General features: G+C 40.9%; 1 long non-coding RNA gene across 3 annotated transcripts in view; it reads right to left on the reverse strand.

Annotated features, from left to right (window-relative positions):
- LOC104656321 overlaps nucleotides 1-27,065 on the reverse strand; it is a 41,356-nt gene extending 14,291 nt beyond the window's left edge. For all 3 annotated transcript variants that reach the window (XR_004055335.1, XR_004055334.1, XR_004055336.1), the window contains exons 1-2: nucleotides 26,972-27,065; nucleotides 10,432-10,572 (exon numbers count right to left, since the gene is read on the reverse strand). This is a non-coding gene — a long non-coding RNA (uncharacterized LOC104656321). The remainder of the gene's footprint in view (nucleotides 1-10,431; nucleotides 10,573-26,971) is intronic.
- Between the last annotated feature and the right edge of the window lie 259 nt (nucleotides 27,066-27,324).

The raw sequence follows: 27,324 nt of genomic DNA on the forward strand, positions 1-27,324 counted from the left end.
GGGTTAAATATAGGGACCTTCCATTGGGTAGAACCCATGAGAAAAACCGAGCCCATCTTTAGATAAACAGGGAGCCAAGTTATCAATCCTTAATAACTAGGAAGGATAGTCCAAGTCATGGGAAAATTTAAGGATAACATACAGATTAACAGAACCTGGAGAGACTCCTGGAGTAGGTAAAACATAGCACCAGGCACATTTCATGTTAGACTGTGCTCTTGGCTGTGTGGCAAGAAGCTCTGTCAACTTGGACTTAAGCTTTTCATAATAGTTACTAATTTCCTGGCTCTTAGTATACATGTCCACTTGTAACTGGCATAAACTGGTTTTAAAGGACATACTTTAATGTGATGTGTCTCTCTAGGATTTTCTGGAATGTGAATATTCATCGTCTCCCACATTTCATTAATCTCTCACACCCAAAGCTCTTTCCTGATGATGCTGCCTTCCCGAGAGTTAATGTGAAATGGTGATTTAAGAGTGTAGACTCTGGTTCACCAACAAGCTATCTGTCCTTGGGACACTTCTTAACCTCTGTGTTGTAGGCAAATAACTCAACCTCTGTGCTGTATGTAAACAGGCACAATAGTAATCTCTTTAGGGTTAGTGTGAGGATTGAGTTATAATATGCTGGATCCCTTCTGGAAGATGGCCGAATAGGAACAGCTCCAGTCTCCAACTTCCAGTGCGAGCGACACAGAAGACCGGTGATTTCTGCATTTTCAACTGAGGTACTGGGGACATCTCACTAGGGAGTGCCGGACAATCGGTGCTGGTCAGCTGCTGCAGCCTGACCAGCGAGAGCTGAAGCAGGGAGAGGCATCGCCTCACCTGGGAAGTGCAAGGGGGAAGGGAATCCCTTTTCCTAGCCAGGGGAACTGAGACACACAACACCTGGAAAATCGGGTAACTCCCACCCCAATACCGCGCTTTAAGCAACGGGCACACCAGAAGAATATATCCCTCACCTGGCAGGGAGGGTCCCACGCCCACGGAGCCTCCCTCATTGTTAACACAGCAGTCTGCGGCGATCTAACCGCAAGGCAGCAGCAAGGCTGGGGGAGGGGCGCCCGCCATTGCTGAGGCTTAAGTAGGTAAACAAAGCCGCTGGGAAGCTTGAACTGGGTGGAGCTCACAGCAGCTCAAGGAAACCTGCCTGTCTCTATAGTCTCCACCTCTGGGGGCAGGGCTCAGCTAAAAAACAACAGGGGAAACAGCAGAGGCCTGAGCAGACGCAAACGACTCTGTCTGACAGCTTTGAAGAGAGCAGTGGATCTCCCAACACGGAGTTTGAGATCTGAGAACGGACAGACTGCCTGCACAAGTGGGTCACTGACCACTGAGTAGCCTAACTGGGAGATATCCCCCACTAGGGGCAGTCTGACACCCCACACCTCACAGGGTGGAGTACACCCCTGAGAGGAAGCTTCCAAAGTAAGAATCAGACAGGTACACTCGCTGTTCAGCAATATTCTATCTTCTGCAACCTCTGCTGCTGATACCCAGGCAAACAGGGTCTGGAGTGGACCTCAAGCAATCTCCAACAGACCTATAGCTGAGGTTCCTGACTGTCAGAAGGAAAACTATCAAACAGGAAGGACACCTATACCAAATCCCCATCGGTACGTCACCATCATCAAAGACCAGAGACAGATAAAACCACAAAGATGGGGAAAAAGTGGGGCAGAAAAGCTGGAAATTCAAAAAATAAGAGCGCATCTCCCCCTGCAAAGGAGTGCAGCCCATCACCAGCAACAGATCGAAGCTGGTCAGAGAATGACTTTGATGAGATGAGAGAAGAAGGCTTCAGTCCATCAAACTTCTCAGAGAAAAAGGAGGAATTATGTACCCAGCGCAAAGAAACTAAAAATCTTGAAAAAAGAGTGGAAGAATTGACAGCTAGACTAATTAATGCAGAGAAGGTCATAAACGAAATGACAGAGATGAAAACCATGACACGAGAAATACTTGACAAATGCACAAGCTTCAGTAACCGACTCGATCAACTGGAAGAAAGAGTATCAGCGATTGAGGATCAAATGAATGAAATGAAGCGAGAAGAGAAACCAAAAGAAAAAAGAAGAAAAAGAAATGAACAAAGCCTGCAAGAAGTATGGGATTATGTAAAAAGACCAAATCTACGTCTGATTGGTGTGCCTGAAAGTGAGGGGGAAAATGGAACCAAGTTGGAAAACACTCTTCAGGATATCATCCAGGAGAACTTCCCCAACCTAGTAGGGCAGGCCAACATTCAAATTCAGGAAATACAGAGAACACCACAAAGATACTCCTCCAGAAGAGCAACTCCAAGACACATAATTGCCAGATTCACCAAAGTTGAAATGAAGGAAAAAATCTTAAGGGCAGCCAGAGAGAAAGGTCGGGTTACCCACAAAGGGAAGCCCATCAGACTAACAGCAGATCTCTTGGTAGAAACTCTACAAGCCAGAAGAGAGTGGGGGCCAATATTCAATGTTCTTAAAGAAAAGAATTTTCAACCCAGAATTTCATATCCAGCCAAACTAAGTTTCATAAGTGAGGGAGAAATAAAATCCTTTACAGATAAGCAAATGCTTAGAGATTTTGTCACCACCAGGCCTGCCTTACAAGAGACCCTGAAGGAAGCCCTAAACATGGAAAGGAACAAACAGTACCAGCCATTGCAAAAACATGCCAAAATGTAAAGACCATCGAGGCTAGGAAGAAACTGCATCAACTAACGAGCAAAATAACCAGTTAATATCATAATGGCAGGATCAAGTTCACACATAACAATATTAACCTTAAATGTAATGGACTAAATGCTCCAATTAAAAGACACAGACTGGCAAACTGGATAAAGAGTCAAGACCCATGAGTCTGCTGTATTCAGGAGACCCATCTCACATGCAGAGACATACATAGGCTCAAAATAAAAGGATGGAGGAAGATCTACCAAGCAAATGGAGAACAAAAAAAAGCAGGGGTTGCAATCCTTGTCTCTGATAAAACAGACTTTAAACCATCAAAGATCAAAAGAGACAAAGAAGGCCATTACATAATGGTAAAGGGATCAATTCAACAGGAAGAGCTAACTATCCTAAATATATATGCACCCAATACAGGAGCACCCAGATTCATAAAGCAAGTCCTTAGAGATTTACAAAGAGACTTCGACTCCCATACAATAATAATGGGAGACTTCAACACTCCACTGTCAACATTAGACAGATCAACGAGACAGAAAGTTAACAAGGATATCCAGGAATTGAACTCATCTCTGCACCAAGCGGACCTAATAGACATCTATAGAACTCTCCACCCCAAATCAACAGAATATACATTCTCCTCAGCACCACATCGCACTTATTCCAAAATTGACCACATAATTGGAAGTAAAGCACTCCTCAGCAAATGTAAAAGAACAGAAATTATAACAAACTGTCTCTCAGACCACAGTGCAATCAAACTAGAACTCAGGACTAAGAAACTCAATCAAAACCGCTCAACTACATGGAAACTGAACAACCTGCTCCTGAATGACTATTGGGTACATAATGAAATGAAGGCAGAAATAAAGATGTTCTTTGAAACCAATGAGAACAAAGATACAACATACCAGAATCTCTGGGACACATTTAAAGCAGTGTGTAGAGGGAAATTTATAGCACTAAATGCCCACAAGAGAAAGCAGGAAAGATCTAAAATTGACACTCTAACATCACAATTAAAAGAACTAGACAGGCAAGAGCAAACACATTCAAAAGCTAGCAGAAGGCAAGAAATAACTAAGATCAGAGCAGAACTGAAGGAGATAGAGACACAAAAATCCCTCCAAAAAATCAATGAATCCAGGAGTTGGTTTTTTGAAAAGATCAACAAAATTGACAGACCGCTAGCAAGACTAATAAAGAAGAAAAGAGAGAGGAATCAAATAGATACAATAAAAAATGATAAAGGGGATATCACCACCGACCCCACAGAAATACAAACTACCATCAGAGAATACTATAAACACCTCTACGCAAATCAACTAGAAAATCTAGAAGAAATGGATAATTTCCTGGACACTTACACTCTCCCAAAACTAAACCAGGAAGAAGTTGAATCCCTGAATAGACCAATAGCAGGCTCTGAAATTGAGGCAACAATTAATAGCCTACCCACCAAAAAAAGTCCAGGACCAGATGGATTCACAGCTGAATTCTACCAGAGGTACAAGGAGGAGCTGGTACCATTCCTTCTGAAACCATTCCAATCAATAGAAAAAGAGGGAATCCTCCCTAACTCATTTTATGAGGCCAACATCATCCTGATACCAAAGCCTGGCAGAGACACAACAAAAAAAGAGAATTTTAGACCAATATCCCTGATGAACATCGATGCAAAAATCTTCAATAAAATACTGGCAAACCAGATTCAGCAGCACATCAAAAAGCTTATCCACCATGATCAAGTGGGCTTCATCCCTGGGATGCAAGGCTGGTTCAACATTCGCAAATCAATAAACATAATCCAGCATATAAACAGAACCAAAGTCAAGAACCACATGATTATCTCAATAGATGCAGAAAAGACTTTTGACAAAATTCAACAGGCCTTCATGCTAAAAACGCTCAATAAATTCGGTATTGATGGAACGTACCTCAAAATAATAAGAGCTATTTATGACAAACCCACAGCTAATATCATACTGAATGGGAAAAAACTGGAAAAATTCCCTTTGAAAACTGGTACAAGACAGGGATGCCCTCTCTCACCACTCCTATTCAACATAGTGTTGGAAGTTCTGGCTAGGGCAATCAGACAAGAGAAAGAAATCAAGGGTATTCACTTAGGAAAAGAAGAAGTCAAATTGTCCCTGTTTGCAGATGACATGATTGTATATTTAGAAAACCCCATTGTCTCAGCCCAAAATCTCCTTAAGCTGATAAGCAACTTCAGCAAAGTCTCAGGATACAAAATTAATGTGCAAAAATCACAAGCATTCTTATACACCAGTAACAGACAAGCAGAGAGCCAAATCAGGAATGAACTTGCATTCACAATTGCTTCAAAGAGAATAAAATACCTAGGAATCCAACTTACAAGGGATGTAAAGGACCTCTTCAAGGAGAACTACAAACCACTGCTCAGTGAAATCAAAGAGGACACAAACAAATGGAAGAACACACCATGCTCATGGATAGGAAGAATCAATATCGTGAAAATGGCCATACTGCCCAAGGTTATTTATAGATTCAATGCCATCCCCATCATGCTACCAATGAGTTTCTTCACAGAATTGGAAAAAACTGCTTTAAAGTTCATATGGAGCCAAAAAAGAGCCTGCATTGCCAAGACAATCCTAAGTCAAAAGGACAAAGCTGGAGGCGTCACGCTACCTAACTTCAAACTATACTACAAGGCTACAGTAACCAAAACAGCATGGTACTGGTACCAAAACAGAGATATAGACCAATGGAACGGAACAGAGTCCTCAGAAATAATACCACACATCTACAGCCATCTGATCTTTGACAAACCTGAGAGAAACAAGAAATGGGGAAAGGATTCCCTATTTGATAAATGGTGCTGGGAAAATTGGCTAGCCATAAGTAGAAAGCTGAAACTGGATCCTTTCCTTACTCCTTATACGAAGATTAATTCAAGATGGATTAGAGACTTAAATGTTAGACCTAAAACCATAAAAACCCTAGAAGAAAATCTAGGTAGTACCATTCAGGACATAGGCATGGGCAAGGACTTCATGTCTAAAACACCAAAAGCAATGGCAGCAAAAGCCAAAATTGACAAATGGGATCTAATTAAACTAAAGAGTTTCTGCACAGCAAAAGAAACTACCATCAGAGTGAACAGGCAACCTACAGAATGGGAGAAAATTTTTGCAATCTACTCATCTGACAAAGGGCTAATATCCAGAATCTACAAAGAACTCAAACAAATATACAAGAAAAAAACAAACAACCCCATCAAAAAGTGGGCAAAGGATATGAACAGACATTTCTCAAAAGAAGACATTCATACAGCCAACAGACACATGAAAAAATGCTCATCATCACTCGCCATCAGAGAAATGCAAATCAAAACCACAATGAGATACCATCTCACACCAGTTAGAATGGCAATCATTAAAAAATCAGGAAACAACAGTTGTTGGAGAGGATGTGGAGAAATAGGAACACTTTTACACTGTTGGGGGGATTGTAAACTAGTTCAACCATGATGGAAAACAGTACGGCAATTCCTCAAGGATCTAGAACTAGATGTGCCATATGACCCAGCCATCCCACTACTGGGTATATACCCAAAGGATTATAAATTATTCTACTACAAAGACACATGCACACGTATGTTTATTACAGCACTATTCACAATAGCAAAGACTTGGAATCAACCCAAATGTCCATCTGTGACAGACTGGATTAAGAAAATGTGGCACATATACACCATGGAATACTATGCAGCCATAAAAAAGGATGAGTTTGCGTCCTTTGTAGGGACATGGATGCAGCTGGAAACCATCATTCTTAGCAAACTATCACAAGAAGAGAAAACCAAACACCGCATGTTCTCACTCATAGGTGGGAACTGAACAATGAGATCACTTGGACTCGGGAAGGGGAACATCACACACTGGGGCCTATCATGGGGAGGGTGGAGGGGGGAGGGATTGCATTGGGAGTTATACATGATATAAATGATGAATTGATGGGTGCTGACGAGTTGATGGGTGCAGCACACCAACATGGCACAAATATACATATGTAACAAACCTGCACGTTATGCACATGTACCCTAGAACTTAAAGTATAATAAAAAAAATGAAAAAAAAAATATGCTGGATCCTTAAAATAGTGCCTGGCAATTAATGAATGCTATTTAGGGGTTTCTAATATTTATTAATTTTAATTATGTATCATCCGTCCCCTGTTGTCTAAGGCTAGCAATGTGCAGAGAAGCAAGCATGTAACAGTTTGGAGTAAAAAAAACTTAACACCATTTGATTTTCAGCTTAATGGGTTTTTTAAAAATTGTTTTTCATTTCGAAATAAGAGAACGCGACACATTGGTGTAAATAAGCAGAATCCCTTTGAATGCAAACTGATGCAGTTATGTTAAATTGGTGACTCAAATTACATAACATTGTTATTACTTTTTTCCACATTTTATCAAGACTATAAACCTTTGGATTGGAAAAAGTTCAATGAACCCCAAATTGAGTAAATGTAAAATTCAAAATCATACAAAACCAATCACTATATCATTTAGAAATATATGTATATATATGAATAAAAACAATAAGTAGGAAAGACAAGATTAACAAAAATTCAGGATTGCAGTTACCCCTGGGGAGAAGAATGGGGGACTCAAAGGCTTTAAGTGTATTGGCAAATTTTTTCCCTCAAGTGACCTAAAGAGTATATTAGTAATATTATTATTCTTTAAATTGAATATGCAGAAGATATGTTTTTCAAGTATGCTAGATATCACAATAAATAGAAAATAAATTAACAAAGTTCATCCATTCTTTTTATGTGCTACTTATAATAACACAAGCCAGAAAGCTGGGAGTCATTCTTGACCACTCCCTCACCAAGCAAATCTAATTAATTATTGCATCTACTTCTCCTTACCTTCACTACCACAATAGACCCAAGCCACCTTGACTCTCACCAAAAACACTGAAGTCCCTCCTGTCTCTTAAACCCCTGCTCTAATCCAATCTCCGGATAGCAGCCAAAGGAAATGCTTTAAACCTTATCTCTCTTCAACTTGTCTATCTCTCCATCCTCTTTGCTATCAGAAGCAACAGAGTGACAAGTAAATTGCCCAAAGCCGCACAGCCAGGAAACAGCAGAGGCAGGACTTTGGGTGATACTGGGAAAGGCTTAGTCACTGCCTCACACAGGGTAATCTCTGGATAAAGGACAGATTTATTTCTCCTTGAATCACTATCTCACCTTCTTTGTCTGCTTAGTTTTCCTTAACTCTGACCTCAAACCACAATTTCCAAGAAATGCCTTCCTAAGCCCCTGGCCCCATTGCAGCAAGTCTCCACTGTTTGTCCTCCCAGCACTTTGTACATTTTTAGTAACATCCCTCCTCCACTGGATTGTGACCTCCACAAGGGTAGGAGCCTCTTTTGCCCACCATAACAGTGCACATCATATACCCTTGCTCACTCTGGTACTCTCCATGTCTATCTCTCAGCGAAAATGATAGGTCACCAACCAGATCTCTCATCTTACATTCCAACAAGAAACAATCTGGTCTGCCGACCCTACCCACAGGGCTGTGTGTGAGACAGGTGGGCTGGGGAACAGAGATCAGCCCTGGCCCATGGAACTCATGATAGCCTGCTTCATGGAAGGGACGTGGTGCCCAGGTGGAAATGAAAGTGACTTTGGACACCCACGACCTCAATCTCTGGAGCCAGTGAACAGGTCCCAAATTAGTCCCTTCTGCCCCTGTTCTTTCAATCATATCCACTCCTCTCACTTGGAGAGGTGGAAGGCATCTGACGTCCACCTCAAGTATGCTGGGGCTACTAGTGACACAGACAAAGATGGCCAAGCAAGATAAAGTCAGGGTAGGGGTGGGAGGGCAGGAGCAGGCATGGCCAAGGCTGTGGAGCTTCTCCAGAGAGCCGAATACGTTTGATCCTGCTCTTTTCCTTGGCAGCACTGAATATATTTACAATTATTGTCCATGATCTTTCTGCTCCACCATAGAGGAAGGGTACCTTCATGCTCCTCTGAATTCTTGTGTCCAGCACAGAGCATGACCAAGGGCGTATGTCCAAGAAATGGGTGATGCGGCCAGCCCCCGTGAGTCCTTCAGGTCTTACTCAGGTACTTCGTTGAGAAGCCTTTATTCCTTGACACATTTCTTAGTTGTTTTGGTGCTCTTCTCCATGGGACTGCATAGCCTTGGTGCTCTTGTATTGTGGGCTCAAAAGACATCTGCCGAATGAATGAATGGACACTTGCAGGCTGACTCTCTCCTGAACAGTTGCTAGGTCCAGTGCTCTCTGCCTGGAATCCTCTTTCCTCTTCATTTACCTGCTCAGTTTATTTCAACATTTGAGGGATTACTAGATGCTACACTCTCTTACTGGACTCAAGGGTCATTTCCTTCAGAAGGCCTCTCTTAATCTTTCCTTTAGGGCTCGTCTTCTCCATGGCCATTGTACCTAGGAGGACCTCTCTGCCCCAAGATCACGATGGTACCTTGAGCACAGAAACCAGATTTGATTCATCTCTCTGTAGCCATCATGCGGCCATGCGTGGCACCAGGGTGGGTTCAGGAAACACCTACAGAAGACATTATCTCTAAGGAGAGCGACAACCACTGAAGCAGACTGATCCTGATTGGGATTCCAGCCCTGCACTTGATAGCATAGCCAAGTTCCTTTCTCTCTATTAGCTTTCTGGGTTAAAACAGCCTACTCAGCCTGGAAACGAGGTCTAAACTATCTGACAGAGTTGCCAGGATAGTCATTATCCCCTCAACCTCAGGAGACAGCAGGGCAGGATAGACTCCCTTAATATCTGGTACTTGGTACTCCAGATAGCTGAGAAATGTGGGAGGAGGAGGAGAAGTTAGAGTGGAATTCATTCTTTTCTGCCCTAGTCTACGGTTCTCCTTTCCCTCCACCATCAAAGTCACCTAGAAAACAGAGCCAAAAAACTAAATACTGATGTTTTCTTTGGGGAGGTAAAAACTCAAGACATTAGGAGTGAGAAGCAAGGGAGGAAGCAAGAGAAGAACTAATGGGAAGTAATACAAGATGATCTATTACCAGGCTGGGCACTGCTTCATGACAAGCCTTGAGGAGGCACAGCAGTTGTGTCCACCTGCTACTTGGGAAGTCTCCCCATAGACTGTGCTATTTTGGAGAAATGGAACTTTGCAGCAATTCATGGAAGGAAGGAAAGAAGGGGGAATTTATCTGCCTGGGAGTTAGCTGTCTCCCATTTTCCATTAGTCAAATTTTACCCCATAAGTATTAACTCTCCCACACTTCTAAGTTTGCTGGTGGAAAATTGGGATGTCAGATCTCATGCCCTGTGGTAGGGCATTTTATCCATGTCTTTAAAGTGGTGGGAAGAGACACAGACTCTATGCATATGGCCAGTGAGTGCGAGGGTGAACCTGATATAGTACATATATCCTGTCCAATACGGTCCAACATTGGTTTTCTCATTTTCTGGAAGAGAACACAAGGCATAGTGATCAAAGATCTTTCCCAAGGTCACATGGTTATTAAGTGGTAAATTTAGGATTTGAGCGCTGCCTGGCTTTGGAAACTGTGGAAGGCCAAGATAAAGAAATTGAATTTTATGTAGCAGGCAAAGGAGTCACTAAAGGGTTTTAAGCTTGAGAGGGACATAAGATAAAGAGCTTTTTAATGAAGCTCCCAATCTCTACTGTGCCCCACCTTCCCACCTGGCTAAACTCCAGTAGAAACAGGTGGCTGCAGAAGAGTTCGAGCATTGAAGACAAGTTTTGAGAAGTCTCTGGGTCCTGAGCTTCATTTGGGCTTCAAGTGTTGCTCCATAATCTTCCTGTGTTCATCCAAGCCTCCACCTACCAAAGAGACAAGCTGGTCAGAGATAGATGTGATCTGGGTAGAAAAGCCAAAATGAGAAGAGACTGTCCTAAAGATGAGGAGAAGGAGGACCATCCATCTCTTCATCATCAGCCTATGCATCTGAAGATCTTGGCATCTGCTAATGAATCCTTTGGTGTTGCCTGAGGTGGTCAGATCTCATAAACTGTCAGCTGCACTGATCATATCTTTGTGATCTGTATCTGTTGTATATCCACATATTTCGCCCAAGCACATCAGAAGGGAGGAAAGGCCATGTATGTGTAGAGCCTGTTACTTTGGCAGTCTGGTGTGCCACCTGACACTGGCTTAGTTCCTCAGCCACCTGATCCATTTCAGCCTGGTATCAGCTGTACATGGGGACTGTGTGGGGTCCAGATCTACTTGAAGGCCAGACAGGAGACCGGTCACCGCAGTGTCACAGGTGGGTGTCCGGAAACCACCACATCTAATATTGCCTTATGGATCAACTACTTCAGTAAAGTTCTGAAAAACTTAAACAACAATTGCTTACTGATTTGTACCTTCATTGCATTTCTGGAATTCAAGCATATAATAAAAATAAGCAAAAAAATACTTTGGCATTTTATAAAAACTAGACATATGTTCTAGGCCCATGTAATTATAATCAGATCTTTTGCTTACGTGAGTGTCAGGCTGGCCATTCAAAATCATGTGGGGCATGGGATAATTCTCTATTTTGTGGGAAGGACTATGTAACGTATTATAGGACATCTAGCCTACCGAAGCCCTGCCCTCTAAACACCAGTAGGCCCCTTCTGTCATTCATCATAATAATAAAAAAGCATCTCCCCAGATTTTAAAAATGCCCCATTGGGTGAATTATTGCCCTCGAAAGTATCCAGGAATGGGAGGCAGCTAATTGGTGAAGTGAAAGCCACACAGTGGGCAAGATTGCCCAGGAAGTTCAGAAAGAATAATAAAAGCCCAGGGACCAGGTCAAGTAAAATACAAACATTTAATAAACAGGAAACGGTAAGAAACAGCCCGAAAAGACTGGAAACAGAAAGAGAACAAGTTTCAAGGCCAAAGGAGAAGAGGAACAGAAAAGGGCAAAGAACGTTTTCTCTAGAAGAGACATCAACAGTGTCAAATGAAGTAGATAAATTAGGTGAAATGAGGAGCTGATGTAAGTCTACTGAATTCGACAGTTCAGAAGTAATTTCTGAATTGTCCCAAGGCTGTCAGTGCTGCCTTTGTGGACTGAGAATGTATTGCAGCAAACTTGAAATTGGACATCAAAACTGGAGACACTGCATTGTCAAATCTTTCTGAAAGGGGGAGATAGATGAGAATTAACGATTGACATAACTCAGTGGATCAAGGCAACTGAATTTTAATTCACATTCCATTGCATTTCCTTCAAGAAGTACCTTATCGTTCCATGCTTGTAAAATGTATAAGCAATGCCTGGCTTCAATCAAACTCTAAAGAAATGTGTTTACTTATTCATTTATTTGCTTTGAAAGCAAAAAACCTTTCTGATTTAAACAAGTGAGACTTTCTTGAATAAATTCTACAGTGGGAAAGTGGACATGCATAGACTTCTCTCTTCCTCTTCTTGAAGTCCCTGGCAATATCTTTAAGTGTGGTCTGTGTACAGCTACAAACTACAGCTCATGTAAACAGTAGCATGTTTCTTTCTCTTTCCCCAACATTAGCGACTCTGACACTTCTCTTTCTTTCCAGGAGACACAGGTCAATATTGCTGTGTCTGAAATCTCATTGCAGGGCTTCACTAGGGCTCTTCACAATAATTACACCTCTTTTCAGAAACATCAACAATACCTGGGCTGTAAAGAATCTCTTTGCCAAAATGTGTCTTTAGTCTTAAAGTTGAATTGGTAAAGAATAGCATCCTCAGCATTTTACATTAAGAGTAGAAAACTTGAGCATGTTTATATGCCAATGAGGGCAAGATAAAGAGGGGAAGGCTGATGGAACTTGTGTTAAAATGATTCAATGATGAAACACGAACATCAAGACTGGAAGAAATTGAACCAAAACTCCTAGATAGAAGGAGACCTTGACCAGGTACGGTGGCTCACGCCGGTAATCCCAGCACTTTGGGAGACCGAGGCGGGTGGATCACGAGGTCAGGAGATCAAGACCATCCTGGCTAACATGGTGAAACCCCGTCTCTACTAAAAATACAAAAAATTAGCCGGGCATGATGGCAGGCGCCTGTAGTCCCAGCTATTCAGGAGGCTGAGGCAGGAGAATGGCGTGAATCCGGGAGGCGGAGGTTGCAGTGAGCGAGATGGCGCCACTGCACTCCAGCCTGGGCAACAGAGCAAGACTCCGTCTCAAAAAAGCCAAACCAAAACAAACAAACACACCAAAAAAAAAAAAAAAAAAAAAAAAAAAAAAAAAAAAAGGAGACCTTCTTTCAGTTTACAGAAGAAAAAAAGAAAGGTATAATCACACCTCTAGGGAGTGGGGCTTGGAGGGTGAGATGGTGCTTTTTAGAAGCTCATATAAAAGGGCCATGTCACTTGGGATGCATTAGACTGCAAATAACAGATGTCCTAAGTAAACTTGGGTTAAACAATAAAGATATTATTATCTCATTTAAGAAGAAATGTATCCAGATTTGTTTAATAATAATGTGAAACAATGAATCGAATTATCTGAAAATGACCATAAAAACTCACTCTCAGTTGCTAGGAAATTCATGAGGGAATGCAGAGTGATTGCTATCTTCTCTAAGTGGGTGGAACAGTAACCAGCCTAAGCATTCTATGGAGTGTGACCATAGCCTCCCTTCCCCTAGCATTCCCAGACAATTTTTGTAAACTCATCATTTTCAATAGATGATCCATGGTCCCTAAACCAGCAGCACCCACATCACCTGGGAACATGTTAGACATGCAAATTCTCAGGGCCACCTTGGAACGCTGAATTAGAAGCCCTGGGGGTGGGGTTCAGTAATCTGTATTTTATCAAGCACTACAAGTTCATGCTAATGGTTAAAAACCACTGCTGTGAACATCTGATACCCAAAATCCAGACGCAGGGACTAGATCATTGAGGGCTTCAAAAGCAATGAAAAGCACTTTACGGAGTCAAGCAGGAGAACAGTTCTGTGTGACACCAATACCATGCTGCCAGTAGCCACGCCCCTGGACCCATTTCAAGTTAATTCTCAAATTCAATTAGGAAAAGCAAAGGTTGCTGATTTTTAGCAAATGTTGCACAAATTTGATCAATCACAAGGGTATTCACAAGAGTATTGCAGAGACAATGTCCTAAAGGTCATGCTGATTCAGTTTTACCTGATAATTTGCCTCAATAATATAAATCTGAGAAGTATAGTAAGAGAAGACGAGACAGACCTAGACTGGCATCCGAGATCTATTTTTGACCATGTGTATCTTAACTTCTCTGAGATAACTTTACTCATAAAGCTCATATACACTGATCTCTTAAAGTTACTGTAAGAGAAAGAGGATAACGTACACTATACATAGTACAGTGTTTGATGTGTCAGAAGAGCTTAGTAAATGATGTGAAAAAAGCTCATTGCTGTGTGGTTTTTGTTGTGAATCTTGTAGCTATTGGTGTCTGGGTGTGATATTGAAAATGTAAAGAGGAGGAATGATAATAGCTGAAGTGAATGTCTTAGAGCTTTCGTAGGAAGTACAGACTGGGAGAGGAAGACACATAAAAAGCTTCCAATGCTGGAGATGCTTAAAATAAATCTTGAAGAATGAGTAAGAGAGAGAAGAGGCTTGAGGAAAGGTGATTCAAAGCTGAGGACACAACGTGGATATTGGCATGGAGGCACAAACAACTCTGCCTTTTAGGGAATATCTAAGGAGTATTGTTTGGATGAAGAGTAGGACCGATGACAAAGAGAGGGATGAGATGAAATTGTAGGCTAAGCCAGGGTCCTGACATGAAGACCCTACTTGGTCTACCTGAGGAATTGGATATATATTTGAAGAAAATGTGAGGACTGGTGAGTTTTTAGCAGGAAAAAGAGATCTGCTTTCAAAACCCTATAGAAGCTAAAGGGAGGAGAACGTATGGAAATAAAGAAGAACTTGGAGTCAGAGGACTTGTTTGGAGCTTGTCATCATGAATCAGGAGAGCAAGATGAGGGCCTGGGAAAAGCCATGAGGGGAGAGTGAGTGATTACACTAAGGTATTTTAATTAAAAAAAAAAAGTTTTCTGATAGATAACAGTATCCTGATTTTCAAGACTTCCCACATTAAGAAGAAAAGAATAAATGGAATGGACTCTGAATATGTCTTATGTGACTATCAATGTGCCGGGAACAATGTGACTTGGTTCTTGAGTTTAACACCTTATAGCATCACAGGGAGAACAAGGCACACGTGCCATGCACTGTTAGGAAAAGTCAAATTAAGTATGTGCTAAATGCTAGTAGGTGTGCTTGAGACACAACTAAAGCAAGATCTTGAAAGAACTATTCTGGCCCCAACCCCAGAGTCCCAGGATTTTTTTTTTTAGTTTCAACTTTGTCATTGCCTTGGAGAGCGGTGACCTTCACTGTCCCGTTTGGGTCTTATTTTTCTCCTTTATACAAATGACAAGATTGATTTGAATTGAAAAGATAAGAAAATGACCCAGGCAGTGCTTCTCCAAACAGAGCTTATGCCTGCAACCTGGCATACCAAAAGTTACAGAATAGAAAATAGGCGTCATCTCCTGATAATAAATAATTCAGATACTATCCGTCTGTTAAAATAAATGTAGACATAATGACTTTTGCATACAATGTAAATATTCATACATTTTAAAGATAAAACACAAAACTTCAAAGACGTATCTAGCTTGCAAGGTATAATAGACAGACTTCTAAGATGGCCCTCAATGATTTAACACCTTCTGGCATATACATCCTTTTGCATTTCCCGTCCCTTGAGTATATGCTAACCCTAGTCACATAAAAAGAAATAATTAGTAGGGTGAACAGACAAACTGCAGGATGGGAGAAAATATTTGCAATCTATACATACAACAAGGGTCTTGACATGGTTTGGACCTGTGCCTCACCCAAATCTCATATCACAGTGTAATCCCCAAAGTTGGAGGTGGGGCCTGATGGAAGGTGATTTGTTCATGGAGATGGTTTCTCATGAATGGTTTAATACCATCCCCTTTGTACTGTCCTCATGATAGTGAGTGAGTTATCATGAGATCTTGTCATTTTTAAAGTGTGTAATACACTCCTCTGTCTCTTCCTTCTGATCCAGCCATGTGTGAAAGTTTCTTGAGGTCACTGCAGAGGCCAAGCAGATGCTAGCATTGTGCTTCCTTTACAGCTGCCAAACCGTGAGCTCATTAAACCTCTTTGCTTTATAAATTACCCAGTCTCAGGTATTTCTTTATAGAGATGTGAGAATGGACTAATATAGGTCTAATATGCAGAATTTACAAGAAACTAAAACAACTCAACAAAAAACCCCAAGTAATCTCATTAAAAGTGGGCTAAAGACATTAACAGACATTGTTTAAAAGAATACAAATGGCCAACAAGCATACGAAAAGATGTTCAACATCACTAATTATCTGAGAAATGCAAATTAAAATCACAATGAGATACCATTTACACAAATCAGAATGGCTATTACTAAAAAGACAAAAAATAACAGATTGGTCAAAATTTTGGAGAAAAAGGAGCTCTTATACACTGTTGGTGGGAATGTAAATTAGTACAATCTCTATGGAAAACAGCATGGCTAGTTCTCAAACAACTAAAAATAGAACTACCATAGAATCTAGCAATTCTACTACTGAGTATCCATCCAAAGGCAGGAAAAAAATCATAAAAAGATACCTACACTGGTATATTTTTCCCAGCACAATTCACAATAAAAAAGATACAGAATCAACCTAAGTATCCAACAATGGAAGATGAGATTAAATGAGGTATATATACACAGTGAAATACTATTCATTCATAAAAAAGAATGTCTTTTACAGCGACATGCATGGAACTGAAGGCCATTATCTTAAGTGAAACAACTCTGACACAGAAAGAAAAATATTCTTACTTGTAAGTGGGAGCTAAAGAATGTGTAAACATGGAAACAAAGAGTAGAATGATGGACAATAAAAACCTAGAGGGGTGCTGGGGTGGGAGGGGGGTCTTGATGGGAGGTCACTTGGCAAGTTCAATGTGCGTTGCTCCAGTGCAAGCCTTGACTTCACCGCAACGAAATACATCAAATGTAGCAAATTGCACTTACACCCTATGAATGTATATATTTTTTAAAAAAGGAAATAGAATACAGCAAAAGTAATAGAAATAAATTTGCAAGTTTGGGTTAGAAAAAATTAGAAACTCTCACTCTCTCTTTCCTCTCATTTAATCCCACCGATGAAGCCAGTTTTCATGTTGTCAGCTGCCCTACTGAGATGACCACCCGGTCAGAAACAGCCAGCAAAGAACTAAAGCCCTCAGTCAGACCACCCAAAAGGACTGAACCCTGCCAATGACTAGATGCATGAACTTGCAAGCATATTCTTCCGTATTTGAGTCTTGAAATGATTGCAACCCTGGCTGACCCTTTGATTGTAAGAGATCCAGTGACCCCAGATAAGGTGTACCTGGATTTCAGCCCCATGGAAACAATGAGATAATATAGGTTTGTTATTGTGGTAATCTGTTATGCAATGCAACATACCCAAGAGATCACTTTGGGCTATGGTCAGAAACACCCACTAAAATAGTCTCTCCCTTGTCTCTGCCATTAGCAGCAGTTGGTGGAAATGTCTATGAAACATCCTTAAGAAGAGCAACATTTAATTAGGTGAGGCTAAGTGAAGGGGTGTTCCATTGAAAGTGTGACTCCTCAGATTCCAGATCTGTAGAAAAAAAACTTCTCTGGGTGGGAAGGAGTTTATTTCTGCTGCTCCTTCTCAATAATTTTTTGGAAATAAATGAAAGTAAGGGAGATTTGTAAAGACTGCCCTTGGAGATAGTAAATGAAATTATTATTGGCATCCATAACTCAAAGACAATGTGGATGAAGATGTGTAATGTGAATGTAAACTGTGAAATTTTTATATGTGTTTTATTTCACTTTAACGTGGAAGTGTGGGTTGGCAGACAGACTTATATAGGTGGCAGATATTTCTTACAATTAGCAGAAATTATTTACTAGTTTGTGCTTATCATAGGAAAAATGGAGGTTCTAGAGGAGGACAACCTGAGTTAAAATTCCAGCTCATCTGCTCACTAGTAGGGCAAGTAAATTGCCTCTGTTTCTTCCTCTGTAGAATGAGTAGAATAATAATAATAATATAATAATAATAATAATACCTCTTTATTGGTTTGTTGTAAGGATCAAATGAATTAATTTTTGACATGTTGCATAAATTATCTATTACTACATCTATGTAACAAACAACCCTCAAACTTAGTGGCTTAAAACAACAATGTCTTTTTGCTTATGAGTCTACAGGTAATCTGGATGGCTCTGCTGATCTGAACTAGTATTGGTAGATCTCAGCGGGACTGGCTCAGGAGTCTGAGGTCAGCTGGTGGATTGGCTGGGGGCTGGTTTCTCTACGGTGGTCTCATTTACATTTTCTGGCGGTTGGGTAACTGTTGGCTGGGGTGATGGAATTTGCATGGGCCACATGTCTCAGATCTTTCAGTAGCCTACCTTGAACTTGTCCATAAGGTAGCAGCAGTGTTCCAAAAGAAAAAGAGGAAGCATGCAAGACTTTTGACACCTAGGCTTCTAACTGGCACAACACCACTTCTGCCTTGTTTTATTGGTCAAAGAAAACCACAAGGCCAGCCTAGACTGTACCACTTGATAGAACTACAAGTTCATACAACAAAGGGAAGGGAATAATTGTCACTATCTTTGCCAACAATCCTCCATAGTTGTTGGAACTGAAATGTTAGCTATTGTTACTATGATTAGATGAGGTTGTGGCATAATAATAAATAAAATCCTAGAATATCAGAGTTTTAAGAGCCCTGAAAGAACAATTAGTTTATATATTCAATGTTTTTATTGTATAAATAGGAAATGTAAGGAAAGCCAAGCCATTTGTTTTAGGTTTCTTGTTTAATGATAAGCTTGGTCTAAAACCCAAATCTTCTGACACCTGGGCAATATTCTTCTCAAAGACTCTGAACCCTAATATATATGACTATCTATGAATGTACATGACTACATTATTATTATTTATATATATACATGTAATTATAGTCCTATTTTTACTTAGTCTACAAAATATTTTCTAGATATTTGCTTCTTTACTTGTTAGTTTAGGCATTTGAATGCAAAGATTTTGTTTTTTTTGTGTGTGTGTGCTGATTGTATTCAGTGACGCCTAAAGGATGCTATCAAGGATCTTTGGACAAGGATCACAGAATGTTGAATTGAAAACATTTCCCAAAGCCCCAAGACATATTTCAACACTCACCTCCAGAAACCATTGTTGCATGGCTGCCCAAGATAAGACCGGCCCTATTTTATAATTCAGCTTTACTTCAGGGCAGAGGGAGTGAGGCAGAGCATCATAAACCCAGCCAATGGAATGTGTTATAAAAGCCCTTGTTCTTTCACCCTAAGGACAAGCTGTGGAGAAATGATATGGAAAATGTGGATATAGAGTCCCTGCTTCGAGAGAGCAGTGAATTCTTAGAAAAGTCAGTGTAATCCTCCCAGTGACTATAATTGCCATGGAAGCCCAGAGGGCTACACAGGGAGACACAATTGTGTTTGCTGCTGCTATTGTTGTTGTGTTGCCATTTTTGGTTGTTGCTCTAATGGTCCTTGGCACATGGCATGGTGTCATTCATGCATTTGGGGAATATCTCAATAATGGGGAGCCAAGTGTTTTTTCCTTGTGTGTTGCTTTTGTCAGGGTGATCTAGATCATGCTACAGTAACAATCAATTCCCAAACCCCAATACGTTAAAACAAAAAATGTGTGCTTCTTACTCTCATGAAATGCTCATTATGGATAAACTGGAAGCTGTACTGTTTCTCTCTTCAGTGCTCAGGTTGGCAGAACAGCCTACTCAAAATAACTGCAGATTGTTGTGGCAGAGGAGAAGACAAGATAGCGATTGAGAACTCGTTCTAAGATGTCTTCCCGAAAGAGGTTGGTAAAGCAACTCCTACAGCCATGCCTAACTGCAAGGGAAGAGAGAAGTACAATTTTACAAGATGCCCAGAAAAAAACCCCAGAAACTGTAATACTTTGAGGAATTTGAATGTCTACTAGGCACATACCATCAAGTTAAGGTTACATTAGAGGCTAATGAGTGGCAGGTATATGAATATGTGCATCAACATTAAACCCTCAGATTTTATGACAAAGCTTACAATGTCCCATTCTCTTTAGGCAAATGAGATTCTCCCTTGTTTCACTCCTACTTATTAGAAAGATACAGACAAGGCGGTAAGACTTCTGTTCATGGGTAATCTCTTCTTTACTCCCATCCCATGGTAACCACCTCATCTGCTATTTTTATGGGATTTTGTTTCACGAAATTCCTTCTCTCTTCTGTATCTCCAGACACATCATGTATCTGGTGTCCCCACTCCCAGCGATCACCCTTTCTCTTCCCATCTTTTCACAATCAAGAATCTTAAGCATACTCAGAAGCAACTCTGTTCACTCTCTAGTCTCACATTCATCACATTTTCAGGTTCTACTCATACTCTAAGGGGAGGGAATAAGAAAAGGGTGAGAGTCAATGAGGTCATCTTAGAATTCTGCCTGCCACACCAAAGGCCAAAGAACAAGAAACGTCAAGTATAGGTGGGAGCACTATTTCTCTTGCTTAAAATCTCTAACCCAATAGGATAACACCTGTTGAACAGAAGAAAAAAAGTGAATGAATAAGAACATGACTGAGGCCTCTGAATCATTCTCTATAAGGCTACCTTTATCCCTAACAGGCAGCACCTGTAGTACTTGTTAGTAGTACCCTGGGGGAGTGTACTACCAGTTAGGGGTAGACTACCCAGACATCATGGATATCTTGGTCATCTGAAAATTCTGGCACCCCAACAGGAATGCTTCTCACTGTCTTACCCTCAATGTGGCATAATGCCCTGGCATAAAACCTCTGCCACTGGATGGTCAGAGTTCACATTCCACCTATCCTTTTACTATTTTGTCATGCTATCCAAAGTCACTGAACCTCACGTAGACTTAGCCTTTTTTTTTTTTGTAAATATAACAATAATAACTGCCTCATAGTGTTTTCACAAAGATTAATTAAAATGTTGTAAGCACATATCTAGGCACACACTGAGTGCTCAACAAATGTTAGTTACCATTGTTATTATTGCTGTTGTCACTTTCACCTATTCCTTTAAAGCATCAGCACCTTGTTGCTCACCTCTTTTCTTTTTCCTCCCGTTAGTCTTCTTCTTTCACAGAAACAATCAGAAGCCTATCACATTTGCTAAAGTGCTGATACCAACAAAACAAATCACCTCTTAGCCAGCTCACTCTCCCAAAAAGGAGTAGGATTAATTTGTGCTCCCTCCCTATCACCCACTTCCTGGAACTAGACCACAAGGCAGAAAGTAGAACATGGGGGCTGAGAAGGCCTTTTATTTTCTTTGTTTGAATACAGTGATGTGGATAGAAAGGGCCTAAAGAGGGGCTAAAGGTCTCAGAAAGACAATCACAGATGGTTTATTAGAAATGGCTTTTCCATTAACCATCTGTGTGACCTTGGGCATGTTGTACTTCACCACTGCAGTCCTGTGTCCACTCCTTTGCAGAAAGAGGAGCTTACCCTGTGAGATCTGGCATCTTCTACTGACGTTCTGACATCCGTGATATGAGGGCAGCACTGCAAACAGCCCAGAGCCTCCTGTGCAGGAATGGAACACACATTGTCCTGATGGCTGAGGAAGGTTCAGCTCATTGATTTGACCAGCCTTGTATTGCCAGCAAAGAAAATGGTACCTCCCTCCATGAGATAAAGCTGAAAGTCATGGAGCAGAAAGGCAGCAGAAATGGAAACTCATTGATACCAATACTCTCCAGGTCTATAATATTACGCTGAATTCTACAGAGCCCTTCCATGTACATCATCAATCTGGATTTCACAGACAATGGCATGGGGTAGGTAGAGTGGTTATTAGTATCTACATTTGTGAGAGACCTACGTTCAGGCCTCTGCCCAAGATGAGAGCAAAGGTTAAGACCCAGATGTAGCACGGTAAACAAGTTAAAGAGATTTTAGGTCTACAGCCTTAGATTTTTGTCTGTTGTCTCTCTGCTAGTTGACCTTGGAACAAGACCTTTTACAAATTCTCTACTCTGAGATTTGCACTTTCCTGGCCTATAGAGGAGGAATAATAATAATAATAATAACTAAAATATCAAAGGTGATTGCAAAGTCTACATCAGATCATGTATATGATTCCACTACACTGACTATAAAATGGTGAGCTTAGTTAGTTTTTTTGAATTGCCATGGCACCTGGCACTGCATTGTACTCACTCTTCCAGAAATGATCACCCATAGACAGGCAAAATAATCTACATCATGTGTCTGGCAGATTTATATTCCTGAAGCTACTCCTTCATCTATCTCATTCTATGTGTCACGTAACAGGCTTAGCAAACCCCTTACACTTCTCTCCCCAAATCTACATCCCTGTCTTAAAAACTATCATAAGCTTCAGCCTCACCAATGACTTTTATGGTGATTAGACCCTCTTAATTCATCCACTGCCCCCTCCTCTGAACTCAGAGATGGATGGTGGCCTGTCAATCTGTCCAATTGGGTAATATCTACCTTGGTAGAGAGACACTACCTACCTGATTATTAGCAGGCCACAAGAAACAGAAGGAACACACACTTGGGAGGAGTAAAAACAAGTAATTCCAACTCTAAGCTGTTGGAACTTTAAATTATTTTGCGCCTTAAAGGAATAAGGTCACAGGACCTGAGTCAGGTAATAGGCAGCTACAACATAGGCAGCTGTCAACTTTGTTTTTCTTACTATGGATTAGCCTCCTCCCTCACCTGTAGTGTTTTGTAAAATGTAAATGACTAAAGGGCACCAGGGAAGGGAAGACCCCCTACCCTCTTATTGTTGATTTTTGTTATAGAGTTACTTCCCTCTTACCTCTCTCGCACAAAGACCACGGCTGTCAAATTATCTAATCTAGCAGTCCCAACCTTTTTGACACTAGGGACGAGTTTCACAAACGATAATTTTTTCATGGGCAGGGGCAGAGTGGAAGGGATGGTTTCGAGATGAAACTGTTCCACAAGAAGTATGCAACATAGGTCCCTCACATGCACGGTTCACAGTAGGGCTCATACTTCTATGATAATCTAATGCCACCATTGATCTGACAGGAGGCAGAGCTCAGGGGATAATGCTTGCCCAACCACTCTCACCTTCTGCTGAGTGGCCCAGGACCACTGGTCTGTAGCCCAGGTCTTGGGGACCTCTGGTCTACTGGAAGGTTAAACATACTCTTTTAAATTGGAAAGGAAATGAAAACAGGTTGTACAGGAAAGAAAAACTGTAACTAATTAAATTGTTTTAACTCATAAACCAGCCTTGTATAGAAAATGTTGTAATCCTGTTAAATTTTTGTGTTTGTTTTCTTCCTTCATAGGCAAAATCTTAACTTTTAACTTCAAAGAACTGACCTCACTTCTCTGATGTCTGTGTTTTCCAGGTGGCCGTTCCCAGCTTTTTATGTGAATACCCTCTTTAAACTGGATTCTGATCTTTCTGCCACTGGCCTGCTGGGTGACTTTGGTGAAGTCACTGAATCCATCAGAAGCACAGTTTTCTTTTCTACAAAGTAGACAATACAATTCCTGTCCTCCAGTCCCACAGATCTCTGAGCATCAATAATGGAGGTGTTGTAGAATCGCTTTGTGAATTCATGTGCTGCAGAGACAGTCCTTGTTCATGATTTGTTATGTAAATATTGTAATTTTGTTTGATTGTTTACTGAAGTCATGTCTGAAAACTCCCATCTGTAACTAATCTCTGACTCAATGAACTTCCATGATAATGTTTTAAGAGAGAAAAAGAAAGAAAAATCATATTCTGGATACCTACTAAAAGCTAGGTAATATATTAAATTTACTTGTATTGCTTATCTCATTTTAGTCCCACAACAACCCTCTGAGGAAAATAGGATTCTCTCTTCCCAGAAGGTAAGCGACTCTCTTGGGTTTCTGGCCTGAGTGACCACAGGCTTAGTGATGCCAATGACAGACAAAGGAGGATTCATGGGCTCTGAGCAGATCCTGGGGGGTTACTTGCTGATATACCCAGAGGGAGCTGTCCTGCAGGCAGACAGAACTCAGGTCTGCACCTGGAAGGGGTCTTGGCTGAGCCTGGACACTTGTGGGTCATTCATGATGAGGAAAAAGAGACTGAGTGTGTGAATGTGGTCAGTCAGGGAAAATGTATAGACTGAAATATGGAGATTACAATGGAATACTTGGGACTAATATTTAAAAAATGGACTGAAGAAGAGAATGAGATGGAGAAGATTCAGGAACTGCTAGAGATGGAGAAGATTCAGGAACTGCTAGAGAACCAAGGGGAGTGTGACAGTGAAGAAAGATCTCACTTAACGTTAGGCTTTTGGAAATGGCAACTCCAAACAAAATGATATGTGACAAAACCAATTTTACCACTGGCTAATTGATATTAACAAGACTTAAGTTTGTACTCCATATTCTGGTCAGAAAAACATCATTATACTTCTAAATGGAAACTCCAAACACTCTAATATTAAACGTTGACATAAATATGAGATATGCATGTGTTGAAGAAAGATTAATAAAAACAAGTTAGATAATCATTTACTCATTTATTCTAGTACAGGGTTTTGGGTGGCTGCAGCCTGTCCCAGCAGCTCAGGAGCCAAGTGAGACCCAACTCTGGCCAGAATGCCATCCCATCACAGCGCACACTCACACCCACATCCACACTCCTTCGGACTGGGACCACTGAGACACACCAACAAACCTAATGTGCAGTTTTGACGTGTGGGAGGAAACTGGAGTACTCAGAGAAAACACATGCAGACACAGACGTGGAGAGAACTTGCAAACTCCATACAGACAGTGGCCCCAGCTGGGCATCAAATCTTTTTTCATAAACGTTATAATGAAACATTGTTGAATTAAACAACATTATTTGAGAAATTGCTACATGCCGCTGCCAAATTCAGCAACAGGAATTTCAAATGGGAGGAAGAGTTTGACGATGCTTACAATTGTTTGATTTTTATAATATAAGGATTAAAAAATGTCCAGTGAATTTGGCAGTAACTTCTTCATTAACCATAGGGAGGCCATCTTCAGTGGAGTTATGGCAGAGGAAGGCTGCATCACTGTGGTTTAAGGAATGAGTGGGAAGGGAGGAGCATGCAGAGGGAATTAGTTGACAACCCCATGAGAAAGTACAGACTGGTGAGTGATAACCAGGAAAGGATGAAGCCTCCAGGGAGAGGGTTGTGCATGCAAAATGGCTGATAAACTTACAGAAAGTCAGCAGTTGTTTGCAGAGGAATGGTGAATCTGGAGTCCTGACATCTTGTGCACTACTCAGAGATAGCTGAAGAAATGTGGTAGCAGCCCAAAGCTGAAAAGAGACATTGGTAAGCTACAGCACGTCCAACAAAAGTGATGAACATAAGAAAGTAGTTCAACATTTCCAATGATGCACATACACACAATACACAAAAAACACATATACAACATATGCATCACACACACATTGAGCACACAGCACACACAATACAACACACAAACACATATACAACACATGCATATTATACACATACACACAACATGCATAAACCATGTATACAATGCATCATATGCACATCAGACACACATTACATACACAGCACATCCAGTACAGGTAACACACATGTGCAATATACATCCACCCACTAGAAAACACACATAGCATATATGGGACACACATGTGCATATATGCACCACATGCTTGTATGCACAAAACATCCACATAACACATACACACACACACGTACACACACACACACACACACAGTAGAATTGCTTAGCAAGCCAAGGATGTATATACTATAGTCCCAGCAAGAAGCATGGGAGGAAGAGAAGAGACTGATGTGTACTAGTCTTTGAAGGGCTACAAGCTCACGTGTTTAATCAAGCAGAGAGAAGAGAAGGCAACCAAGAAAAAAAGCACGAGAACAAGATGTGCTCACCTTCAATCTTTGCCAGTGCAAGCCACAGTACCATTGTGGGAGCAGAAACTGTAACCCTCTGAGCATACCCTTGGGTGTCCAGCACTGAACTGGAGTGAACTACTATTCCTTTACAAAAGAGAAAAGACACTCAGACTGTCCCCCCCACCCCCATTTTTTTATTTGCAATAAATGAGTGGTCTCTTGGAAACTCTCCCATGTCTACTTCAAATGTGCTGTTTGAAATGCTGAATATAAATCATTGTACTATAAAGACACATACACATATATGTTTATTGCAGCACTATTTACAATAGCAAAGACAGGGAACCAGCACAAATGCCCATTAACGATAGACTGGATAAGGAAACTGTGGTACATATACACCATAGAATACTATGCAGCCATAAAAAGGAATGAGATCATGTCCTTTGTGGGGACATGGATGAAGCTGGAAGCTATCAGCCTCAGCAAACTAACACAGGAACAGAAAACCAAACACCACATGATCTCACTCTTAAATGGGAGCTGAACAATGAAAATACATGGACACAGGGAGGGGAACAACACACACTGGGGCCCATTAGGTGGGGGGTGAGGGGAGGGAACCCAGAGGATGGATTAATAGGTGCAGCAAACCACCATGGCACATGTATATAACAAAGCTCCACGTTCTGCACGTGTAACCTGGAACTTCAAGTTAAAAAAAAGAAAAAAGAAAAGAAAAAACAAATGCTGAAGTCATCGGGAGACCATTCCATATAGTCTCTACAGACTCAATTCCTGTTGATAGAAAAAAGAGACTTAAACAAAGGGCACTGGGCCAAACCTGAGGTAGAAAGAAAAGACGTTTTCTGCCATTGATGGGCATCATCATTTCATACTAAGGCCACCCCACCCTTCCATACTAAGTCTTGGAAAGTGTTTTGTTTTATCTGACTGAGTTCTTTTTTGTTTTCTACATAGGAAGAATCCCAGACAAACGTGAAAATTCATTCTTTTCCTTGTTGCCTCCAGTGAAAAGAGACGGGGATGAGGGAGAAATTTACCATTTACTCTTTTTTTTTTCTTTTTTTTAAAGGTTTTTCCTATTTTCTTATTCCCCCCTGAGTAAAAAACTCTGGAAATGGTCTCCAGGCTCTCAACAACAATATTCTGTTTTCATTTCTTACCGCATTTTCTTTCTTTCCCAGGTCTCTTCTGACAGTGCCAAGTTGCACACTGGGTTGTCATAGAATGTTCTAAAGTTGTGTGAAAGGAACTGGCGCAAAGGAAAAGAAAATTTTTTCTCCTACTCTGCTTAAATTAGTCATTGTCTCCAGCAGCGATATCCATTTCCTGTTACTTTCCTGGTCTGGCTTCTTTTTTTTTTTTTTCCTGCAGATATGCTGATTTGAGCTCAGTGCATGCATTCACCCCAGAAGTTTCCAGGATGCCAAGAAAGATCCTTGCCAACAGACCTTATCATGTTCCTCTTGAAATGGTTTTGTCATTCTTTGGATGACTGTGGAACATCTAGTCTCAT

This window comes from Rhinopithecus roxellana, chromosome 2, assembly GCF_007565055.1.
Source record: "Rhinopithecus roxellana isolate Shanxi Qingling chromosome 2, ASM756505v1, whole genome shotgun sequence".
NCBI lineage: Eukaryota > Metazoa > Chordata > Mammalia > Primates > Cercopithecidae > Rhinopithecus > Rhinopithecus roxellana.